Consider the following 10,232-nt stretch of genomic DNA (forward strand, 5'->3'; position numbering starts at 1 on the left):
AGTGAATATTTTTATTCATTTCAAACACAAATTAAATATATTTCCTCAAATGTATATTTGATCAATTGATATTTGATCCATACATGAATGCACAAAATGTGCTTAATACTCTCTGAATGTTGAGTAAGAACTAAGATACATTTGCATTAAAAAGGCAGTCTCAATGCCTTTAGAATAAATGAATAATATCTGCTCTAAAACGTCTCGTTTATAAGAACAGAACCAACTTATTTTCTAGAAGGAAAGTCTTTTCTAAGGCCAATTGATAAAATTTTATTCTCTTTGAGTTTTTCAACTTTACCCAATCCCTTTTTAAGTCTATTTCAAACTTATGACTGTATTTTCAATTATACAGATAATACCTAGCAAATATATTTGCATCAAAGTGCATATTTTTGCTAGCTTTGACAAAAATTCTATATTTGAACTAGGTAAGGACACTTCCCCTTTTATTTAGATTTTAAGTGTGGTATTCTTCACACGTGAAGCTGTGCGCCCACCATCAGCAGGGCTCCAATTACTCTCTTCATTAGTCGTGCTGGGTGTTCACAGTGACTTCTCATCACCTGTTTCCAAAGAAGTTAGTTACAGGAGGTTTCTGGCAAAAGGGGCCTATGATTAAGGAACATAGCACGGCTTGCTACTACCCAAGTAAGAGATTAAAAAGCATCATATTGGCAACTTTGGTAAGAACTTTTTAACCCATATTAGCCAGAGTCAGTTTTAGTTATACGTTTAAAAATAAACTGCGTTTTTTTCACAGATGAAGGAAGAGGGTTTGTCATCACATATTCCCTGGTCTCTTCCAATGTGTAAGGAGAAGAGACCAGCTTGATTGTAAATGCGGCGCCTGCAGCTTGTTCCACAGAGCCTTTCCTCCCGGTGCTAAGATGAAAGTCTTCCCCACTGCCCAATATTTCACGGGCTTTGCCTATAGCTTTTTTCTCAGGAAGGAAATGTAAGTTCGTTGCTTCAATTTTCATTTGAGCAAAGCCTGACTATCCACCCGCTTTTCCATATTTTAGTGGCAATTTGTTATTTCTGTAAAAACGTCCTACTTTGATGTCTCACACACTCAAATCCTGCACCATGTCATTTTCTTAAACAAGCCAGAGACACTTTCTACTTCATTTTTTTGTCACAATCATTATCAGGATAGTCCACTGGGGAAAGTGTCCTCCCTTCCCCTCTCCTCTCTTCCCTTCTTTCCCTCCTTTCTACCTTCCTTCCTTCCAATTGTTTTGTTAACCTGCCACGACTACGTATAGTCCTGTATCACTTAACTTGGCCACTGAATTTCTACATTTCTCCCAAAGGTCAGAACATGAATTCTTTGATTTCAGGGACTTATTCCTCTTTTCATTTATGGGAACCAACAGTGCAAGATACAAACTAAGCACTCAGTAATTGCTTCTTGAACAAACGAATGAATGAATAAAGAAAACCATCACTCAACTTTCTTCATTCTTTATAATGTTTATTTCCTTCACTTCTTGCCCTTGTTTGCCACATCTCTCCAAAACAACTCCTATTTGGGCGACCACAAGCAATGTGATTATTGTGTTTCCTTCCTGCCGAAATGAATGCAGAAACTCAATCTGTATTTTACCTTAGAAATAATAATGACTACATATGTCTTGAGATCTCAGAGCAGTAGGAGTTCAAAAGTTGTTTGTAGTATTAAAACTGGAGCATCTTCACAGACAGTATCTTACCCAGACATTCATTGGGTACACTTTCACTGAGGCTTTCGACAGGACCAAGAGGAAGAGGAAGAGAGGAGTCAGTTTCACAGATCTTTTCTGATTCAGACATAAAGGAAGGTGTAAGTCCATTTCATCTGAAGAAATTTACCCAGGAAAGTACACAGCTTGCCTGAGCTTTTTTTTCTACAGGAAATCTAGAACATTGCCCTTTTGAAAGAGATGAAATTAGATTTGACTTTTAATACTTCCAAGAAACAAGTATGAAAGGTTGTGTCTTATACTGGGATTACAACAAACTATGTGAGGAAAACTGTTTAAGAACCCAGTCTTATGTAGCTACAATGGACATCTGAAAAGTAGAAATTGAAAATATATTGAAGGTAATCATGCATAATTATTGAGGCATGCTTAGCACTTAAATGGGTCAATTTATCTTTGAAGATCTTTACAAATGTTAATGAGTTAATTCTTACATTGGCCCTATGACTAAGTACCCACTGCCTCTGTATTATGTTTCAGGGGAGAATGAATCAATATAAGGAGTCATAGTATCACAGAGAGAAAAGAAAAAGGTGTGTCTGAGAAAATTTAAAATGGAAAATCTAAGTAAACTAGGGACTGAAGGCTTAAAGATATTTTCATTATCACTAGTCCCTTTGGATGTTATCAAAATTAAAACAAACAAAGCTGTTTTCCCTTCAAGTCTGTTAAAATTCATTTTTAATCTCTGCATACAATGCAAAGCAATGAAGCCTGTTTCAGAAGCAAACAAGTAGACAGTGGCCTTGAACTTGAGGTTGTGCTTGGAACAGAAGCGTAGTTATTGCTTAAGCATCTCCTTGCCAAAGGGCAACTGAGGTCTGTCATTTAGAAGCCAGCTCCTTTCCTAGGCGTCCTGGCCAGGCCTGCAGGCTATGACTGCTGGACTTTCCAACCTGAAATGTATGCTGCAGAAAGAAATGAGAAAGGGAAGCCCAAAAACCAACAGACAGCCCTTCCTTATGGCTCTAAATGTTATCTCTGCCACCAAAGGTCTATGCATAGACTTGCAAGAGACTCCCTGCTAACAGAACACCCACCAGAAAAAAGCACAGGGGAGACCCCTCTGCATCCAGGGAGTATCACTCACTGTAAGTTCTCATGCCCCTTCTTCTGTGGGAAGGTCCTGATGTTGGCCCTGAACCCCATGACAGCCTCGGGACAAGGCCACCACCGTCTCTGACTTAGGCTCTGATTTACAAACATATTCAGCCTGAGTCCAGAGAAACCATCAGCTCAAAGTCTCAACTGCACAAAGAAATTATCAGACTTAAATTGGATTCTTAAAAATCCAAAGGTTAACAAGGAAACAATTGTTTCTCTCTAGACCCAGAGGATAATATAAAATAAATCACCTGATAATTGTAACAAAGTTCCTATTCATCACTATCACACAGACTCACAGGTCAAGGGTCAAAAAATAATGACCTGGAAAACTTGAAATGACAGTGCACAGTTGAAAGGGACCAATCTCCCGTGGCCAAGGTGCTTCCAGGTCAATAAGATGTGTTTGACCTAGAAAAGCTAATGTCTTGCTGGCAAAATTGAATAGAGAAGTTTTTAACTGCCGGCAGGAAAAACCTTGGTGTTTTTAATGGGGAACATGTAACCATGAAAATGGCAGTAATCTGAGTATCAGAAATGCTGGCATTTAAGCATTAATTTCTCTTGAAGACATTTTTCAAAAAATGTTTGCATAAAGATTCAATCATGGATTTATTTTTAGTTTGCCGCATAATACGTGCAAATTGACTTCCCTCATGAATGTTTCTAGGTATGAAGCATGAAGGACAACCTGCTGAATTCAGGCATTTTTCACACATATAATAGAACAGCAAAATACTAGGGAATTGTAAGTGAATCCTAACACAACTTCGATTCTAAAATTTGACAAAGATAAGCATTACATTTTTAAAAAACATTAATATCACCTACGTTTGGAAGATGATTATTTTGATTGTGACAAATGTAAAATGTTATGTTTAAAATATGGAATGATTTTGACCTTAAAATTTGTATCCTCAGTTAAACAACTATTAGGTTGTTTTAAGATGATTCTCTGTTATAGCCATATTCAAGTAAAGTATTTTTATGGACTTTTAAATAATTACAGAATAAGGGTATCTCAATGATGTACTTTATACTGATTTTCTCAAAAAACATCTGTGATAAAATGTAAAGCTTTTGTTTTCTGAATTAAAAAATGCAATAAAATTAAAACATAAAGCGAAATACAGAATGAAATCCTGTCTTAGGCCTCTCTGCCTGTCCTTTTTGGGAGTTGGGTCAAGATACAAAACCACAGAAAGATTCACTTAGGGAGAGAGATGAATGGAAACTTTCTTGTCTTTTGCAGACACTGTTCACCTTATCAACATGAAAGAAAACAAAGTGCACATTTACAGATCCGACAAAACTGTAAAATTAATTGAGTAGCTCTAACCCTTTTTTTCCTTACCTCCTTCCTTTCCATTTTCAACCAGTCATCAAGGAGCTGGGTGGAGGCGCTTCTCTCCCATGTGTGTGCACTGGCTTAGACTGGAGGAGGAGTCAGGGGTAAAATGGTTCTTTAAATTCTGACTATAAGGTGCGCTAGTTCTACAGGACTTTCATGACATTTTCCCAGTGGAATTGACCATTCAATTGTGTGTTCTTGATTCTGTCTAGGAGCAAGTCAGCTATCCCCCATATTTGCACACCTAAAATGAAATTCACTGAGAATATATATGTTAATGATAAAATCATGGGTATGCAATTTTACATTCTAATTGATGTTATTCAGGGGCCTACCAGTAGGCAAAGGACAGACCCAATTTATATAGTACTCAAGAAAAGAGTGTTAGATTATTAAATCTGATCATACAGCTGCTTATGATTTTAGAGGGTTGTGTTAGAATAACCTTGTTTAACAAGATAATTCATTAAGGATAAACAAGTAGATCTACTTTCTATCCAGAGAACCAATGTTGAATAATTCAACATTTTTATTACTAAATACAGTATTATGATAATACTTTAAAAACACTACTTCACACTTATAGGAAGTTCCCATCTTGTGAGTCACAGCAATTAGATCAGTAATTGGGATAAGATGGTTGCTCCCATCACAAAGACACTGCACATTAGGATAAATCAGCTGTCTCCACATGCTTCTGGGAAGGATCTGATTTACTTAGGTACTGGTTCCACTCTGTGCTAGCAACAAAGACTTTTATAAATACGGTAGATCCTGTTGAGTAATTGAATTGCACAGAAATGGATAAGAAATGATGGAGAAAAGAAGGCAAGGAGATTAGGAACACGACCTACCCAAATGAGCATGAGATATGAACACAGTGAGGGAGCAGGATGAAAGCCAAAATTATAACCAAGTAGAGGGGGTTGCTGAGGCTGTCCTGTTTTTTCAGTTAGGTTCGCTTACGTGAAATATATTAATAGATTCTCAGAGCAGGGAACCTGGGAACAGAGGCTTGTGGCCAGGATGGCTTATTTGCTCAAGACTGTCATCTCAGTGTCTGCATCTGAATTGGGGAATTATGAATGAGAAACACAGTTGATGGTGGGAAGATTTCATTTCCCCTCAGAGGCTGAGAAAAATGAAGGTTTTTAAAACCAGTATCCTGAATCTCATACTGAGACGTGAAATCAGAAGCTTTCTTTCCAGCACGGAGCTCTGAAAACCTCTCATGCTGACCTCTGGGACCACCTTTTGCGTTCCTCAGAATAACTCTGTCATTTGTCTCTGGCATCTGGAGGAGGCGGAGTGGGTGGATCTCAGTTCAGACACAGCCTAAAAATAGAATCTCCCATTTCAGAGAGAATAAAAAAGAAGGCAAGCAAAAGGTATCCTGGTTTATTTACAAAGCAAAGCTGGCTTGCTACCTTAGACAAAGCTCTGAGTCATTTCAAAGGAGAGCTCAAAGTGGGTAAGATGTTCTTAAAATGAAATAATAGATAAGGAGGTCACAGGAAAGGGGACAAATGGAAATCGCTCCCAGGAATGGCATAATGTCTGTTTCTTCTTGACCCGGGGGATCAACTGCGGATTGCTGAGTGATACTCAGAACAACATTCAAAACAATAAAAAACCCAGGAATAACCAGCATGCCCTTTCATTTCCTTGGGAATTATAGGCAAGGCAGGAGAATTTTGCTAAATATTCCTGACATAAATTGCTTGAAAGGCACACAGAACTACAGCTTCCCAGGCACAAGCACTTAAAAAAAAACTCTAGTATTCTCATTGTTTCATTTTGTCTTGTGTTCACCTCAAGTTGGCACAAATGAATTAGTGAAACACTACAAATTTGTGCATCTGTTCATTATATGAAATTGGCCAAACTCTTACATTTTATGATCTTCTAGAAAGAAAAAAAGAGAGGAGGAGGGAGGGAAGAAGGAGGAGGGAGAAGAAGAGAGAGAGACAGAGAGGGGGCATAGCATTATTTTTAAGATCGCATTCAATTATATAAGAAATAGAGTCACACAGAAACACAGAGTAGGAATGAATCTGTATTAAAGTGTAAATACTTTAACATAGTTACTATGAGGTACAATAGAAGAACATAAAAACTAATTAAATGAGACCAAATTTTGTCATTAAGCTCAAAATCTTCAAACAATCTCAATTTATTTTCTCTAACTTTAATATCAAATGATCAGCAATTAAGCCAGGATTACCCTTACATTTTTTGGCTAATTTCCTAAAATTCTAATCCCTAAACTACACAAGGAGTCATAAGAGGATAGTGTTAAGTGTGTAAATTCAGCCCAGATTAGCTGGATTGGTAGACACTTCATTAATCTGTTAATTTGAGTAAATTGTGTAACTTCTCTGTGCCTCAGTTTCCACATATGCAAATTGGGAACAATTTTAAAACTTACCTCGTAAGGCTTGTTATAGTGATATGGGAAGCTTTGAAGAACCTTTGTTTATCCAAACCCCAAGCACCCTAGGAAGAGCAATAGGCCCGTTTGGGAAAGCAAACAGCAGGATATTCACAAGGGTTAGGGCTAGCACCCCCGCGGTTAGAACTAACTTCCGCATGCCGATTCTGTATCCCTCTTTGCTACATAGACAGGAAGACCTCATAGACTATATAAACCCCAAGAATCCTTTGTTCCGGGCTCAGAATTTGGAGACTGACACTTATGGGCCCGTGAACGTTAATAAACCTCATACTCCAGAACCCCTTGGTGTCTGGTTGCTTCATTTTCCTGTAACAATAGGTTGAATTCTGCCCTCTTCCCAATTCCTACGTTGAATTTGTCAGACTGTGACCTTTCTGAGGACAGAGTCCCTACAGATATGATCAAGTTAAAATGAGGTCAGCAGGGTAGACCCTGACTCAATATGACTGTGTCCTTATAAAAATGGGAAATTTGGACGCGCGAGCACGCGCACACACACACACACACACACACACACAGAACACCATGTAATAATGAAAACAAAGATTGGGCTGATGGGTCTATAAGTCGAGCAAAGTCACAGACTGACAGTAATACCAGAAGCTAGGGGCAAGACATGAAGAGAGTACCCTACAGCCTCAGAAAAACCCAGTCCTTCCAAAACCTTGTTCTACTTCTGCCCCCAGACCGTGAGAGAATACACTTGTCATCTAATCTGTGGTACTTGTTACAGCAGCCCTAAGAAGCTACTACAAGGTTATTGAGAAATGGATGATTTGGTAAATGTACAAATCTTGGAAACAGGCCAGAAGAAGTTAAATATCAATAAAAATGAGCTAGGATCATTGTGATTATTGGTGCTATGACTTGGCTCATTTTAAATTTTAGTGAAATACTTTTGATTTTTAACATAGATACCCAAGTCAACTGACATTTTAGATGGCCCCTTATCAATCAATTTGATTGACAGTTGGACACAGTGGCCAGGGGACTCACTGGGGAAATATTGACAGAACCATTTGGAGAGACATTCCTAGTCAGGACAGACGCTGCCTTCCACCCACTGGGGTCCAGGAGCCGCTATCACTTGGCACACAGTGACACCACAGAGGTGATTCTCTTACATACACAGGCAGACACTTGCACAAGTGTACACACTGCACAGATTAAGCCATTGCACTCTCCTCCTTTTTCAGGAAAAAGAGCAATGGGGAGACAAAATAGAGCAGAGGAGAAAAGCAGCTTCTGTGCCCACAGTAAACAAGGGCTGTACAACTCCAGGTCTAACACAGATGATCTGGCCCAATGGCTTTCACTCTTAACTGCATAGGATGGGTGGAAAAGTCCATTTCTAGACTTGCCCAAGGATGGAGAGCCCTTTGGAAAGGCTGTTCCACGCATCCTGGTCCCAGCAGCACATCCCCACTTGGGGTCGAGTTCTGAAATAGTCTGTGGCTTCCTGCCTCCATTAGGGTTCACACCTTTTATTAATGGTCCTGGGCCATTATCTCTGAGCAACTTCTGAATACTCAGCTGTGCATATCTTACATGCCAGGTACTTTCCTCAAAATCTGGGGTCGAATTGTTTTGTCTTTGGGATTCTCTTTTCTCACCTCTCCCAGATTTTAAATTGCAGATGAACTCTCCACAGCTCACAGCTGTCTTCCTTAGAAGCCTGTGGAAGCTAAGTGTCAGGGAAGCCAGGGAGGAATTCTGCACAGCAAGGTCTTTCTAGCCTCCACCCAGACAAATGTCAGAAGAGCAACTCCCACAGAGGCTGGGAGGGCAGCTGGTACATGCCGAGTCTCCCCGAAGGGTCATTTGTGGCACTTGGAAGAAGAGTCTAACTTCCCAAATTTTAAAATACCTTTTCTAAATCTTTTAAACACACTAACAAGGACAACCAAAAAGACTTTCCCAGGCAGTTTTCTTCTTCAGATAGCTCAAGTTGAGTTCTTAGATAGGCAAATGTCCTTCAGGTTTTTATGGTCCACATCAAACATATATTGACTTACTTATGATGTGCTAGGCTTTTTAAAGATAAAAAATAAATCAAGTAGCATGTGCCTTTCTGGCTAACCTAAAATATAGAAAATACAGCACCATGTAATGAGTATTTAATGAATGGTTACCAAATGAGTTTAAAGCAAGTTATACAGACACAGGAAATTTGAGGTTTTGTTCAGGGATGTTTGTATTTAATGTAGAAAGGCAGTTATGTGGTGGGGTTGGAAAGTAAAAAAATAGAAGGAACAATTACAGTTAGTTGCTTTCTGCCCATTTGTCTTCCCAATCACCATATTATGGTGAGATTAATTGACCACAATGTCATGGAGGTAAGAATAACTTTAACATTTGATAAGATATTGGCAAATGGTTTCATTGCCTAATTAGACATTGTATCACTTTTACCTTATCACATGTACAAGGCAACAACCTTGGAATTCTAGACACCTAACTATGGAAGTGGGGCTCTGGAACCTCCCCCCTGCTTTGGTGGTAATCACAGGCCTGCTTGCTGTTTGTAGAAGTTAGTCTTGCTTTTTACTCTAGATTCCTGCATCAATGTCTGACAGTTTGTGGTTCTATTTTTGTTGTCTCTTTTCTCCGTTGGTACCATCTTTTGATAAGCCTACTAATTTTGTATGGAAGAATGGGCATTTTGTATGAAAGAAAATCATGGAGACTTTGGAAGGAGTTACCTTTCCCTAGAAGAGAGGCACCCACCTATTTTCTGAAAGAGCCAGAATAAGAGCCCGGCACCTAATTCCAATGATGGGTCTCTCTGACCTGAGTTCAGTTTCAATTTTTGTTTGACTACTATACCCTCCTCTATGGTAGTGTCCGTGGGGGTTCTGTTGACAGACAGACATGCCAGAGCCATTCTGTCTTCATGGGTCTCAAGGTCTGGTGAGCTTATAGATGCTTTATGTGCTGATTCTTAGCCTCTATCATGTACAAAGATTGACAGATACCTTGAGGGAAAATACTGGTGCAGGAACACAAAAGTTCTGACCACCTTAGCTCATAAAACCTCAGTTTTATTTTTCTTTGTTTGCTTTCTCCTAAGCCCTGTGAAATGTCAGAAAGTTCTGCATTTGGATTTCTTCTTGGTTTTGCTTGGTCTTTTAGCTTCTGGTCCTGAGTCATTTAAAAGTCAACAAATGCTTTCAGGGAATAGAAGTTCGCAGAATAAATCACTTATTTCCATGAGCTTTCTCTCTCTCTCTGCTTCTGAGCCCTCCTCCTTCTCTCTTTCCAGAATCTTGTTCTCTCAAGTCCTGGCTGCTTTGAAAGCTTCTGATGCCTTCAAAAAGATTTTACTTATTTGTAAATTCATCTTTGTTCTGTTTACTCATTTGTTTTTGAGTCTTGTCCATCTTTTCTAGCTTTTTATTGTTAGTGGTGGTCTAGTTACTTCACCACAGACTAAAGGGCAATTCCCTTTCACTGTAATTGAATAGAAGCAAAGAAAACCACCTGCTGAGGCCTGGAGAGCGATGAATGGAGAGCCCTTTGATTTACCTTTCCCTAATGTCCTTTGGATACTTGTGGACAAAGGGTCAAGATTTTTCTA

Source organism: Artibeus jamaicensis, unplaced genomic scaffold (assembly GCF_021234435.1).
Source record: "Artibeus jamaicensis isolate MK-2021 breed Jamaican fruit bat unplaced genomic scaffold, CSHL_Jam_final contig_426, whole genome shotgun sequence".
Lineage (NCBI taxonomy): Eukaryota > Metazoa > Chordata > Mammalia > Chiroptera > Phyllostomidae > Artibeus > Artibeus jamaicensis.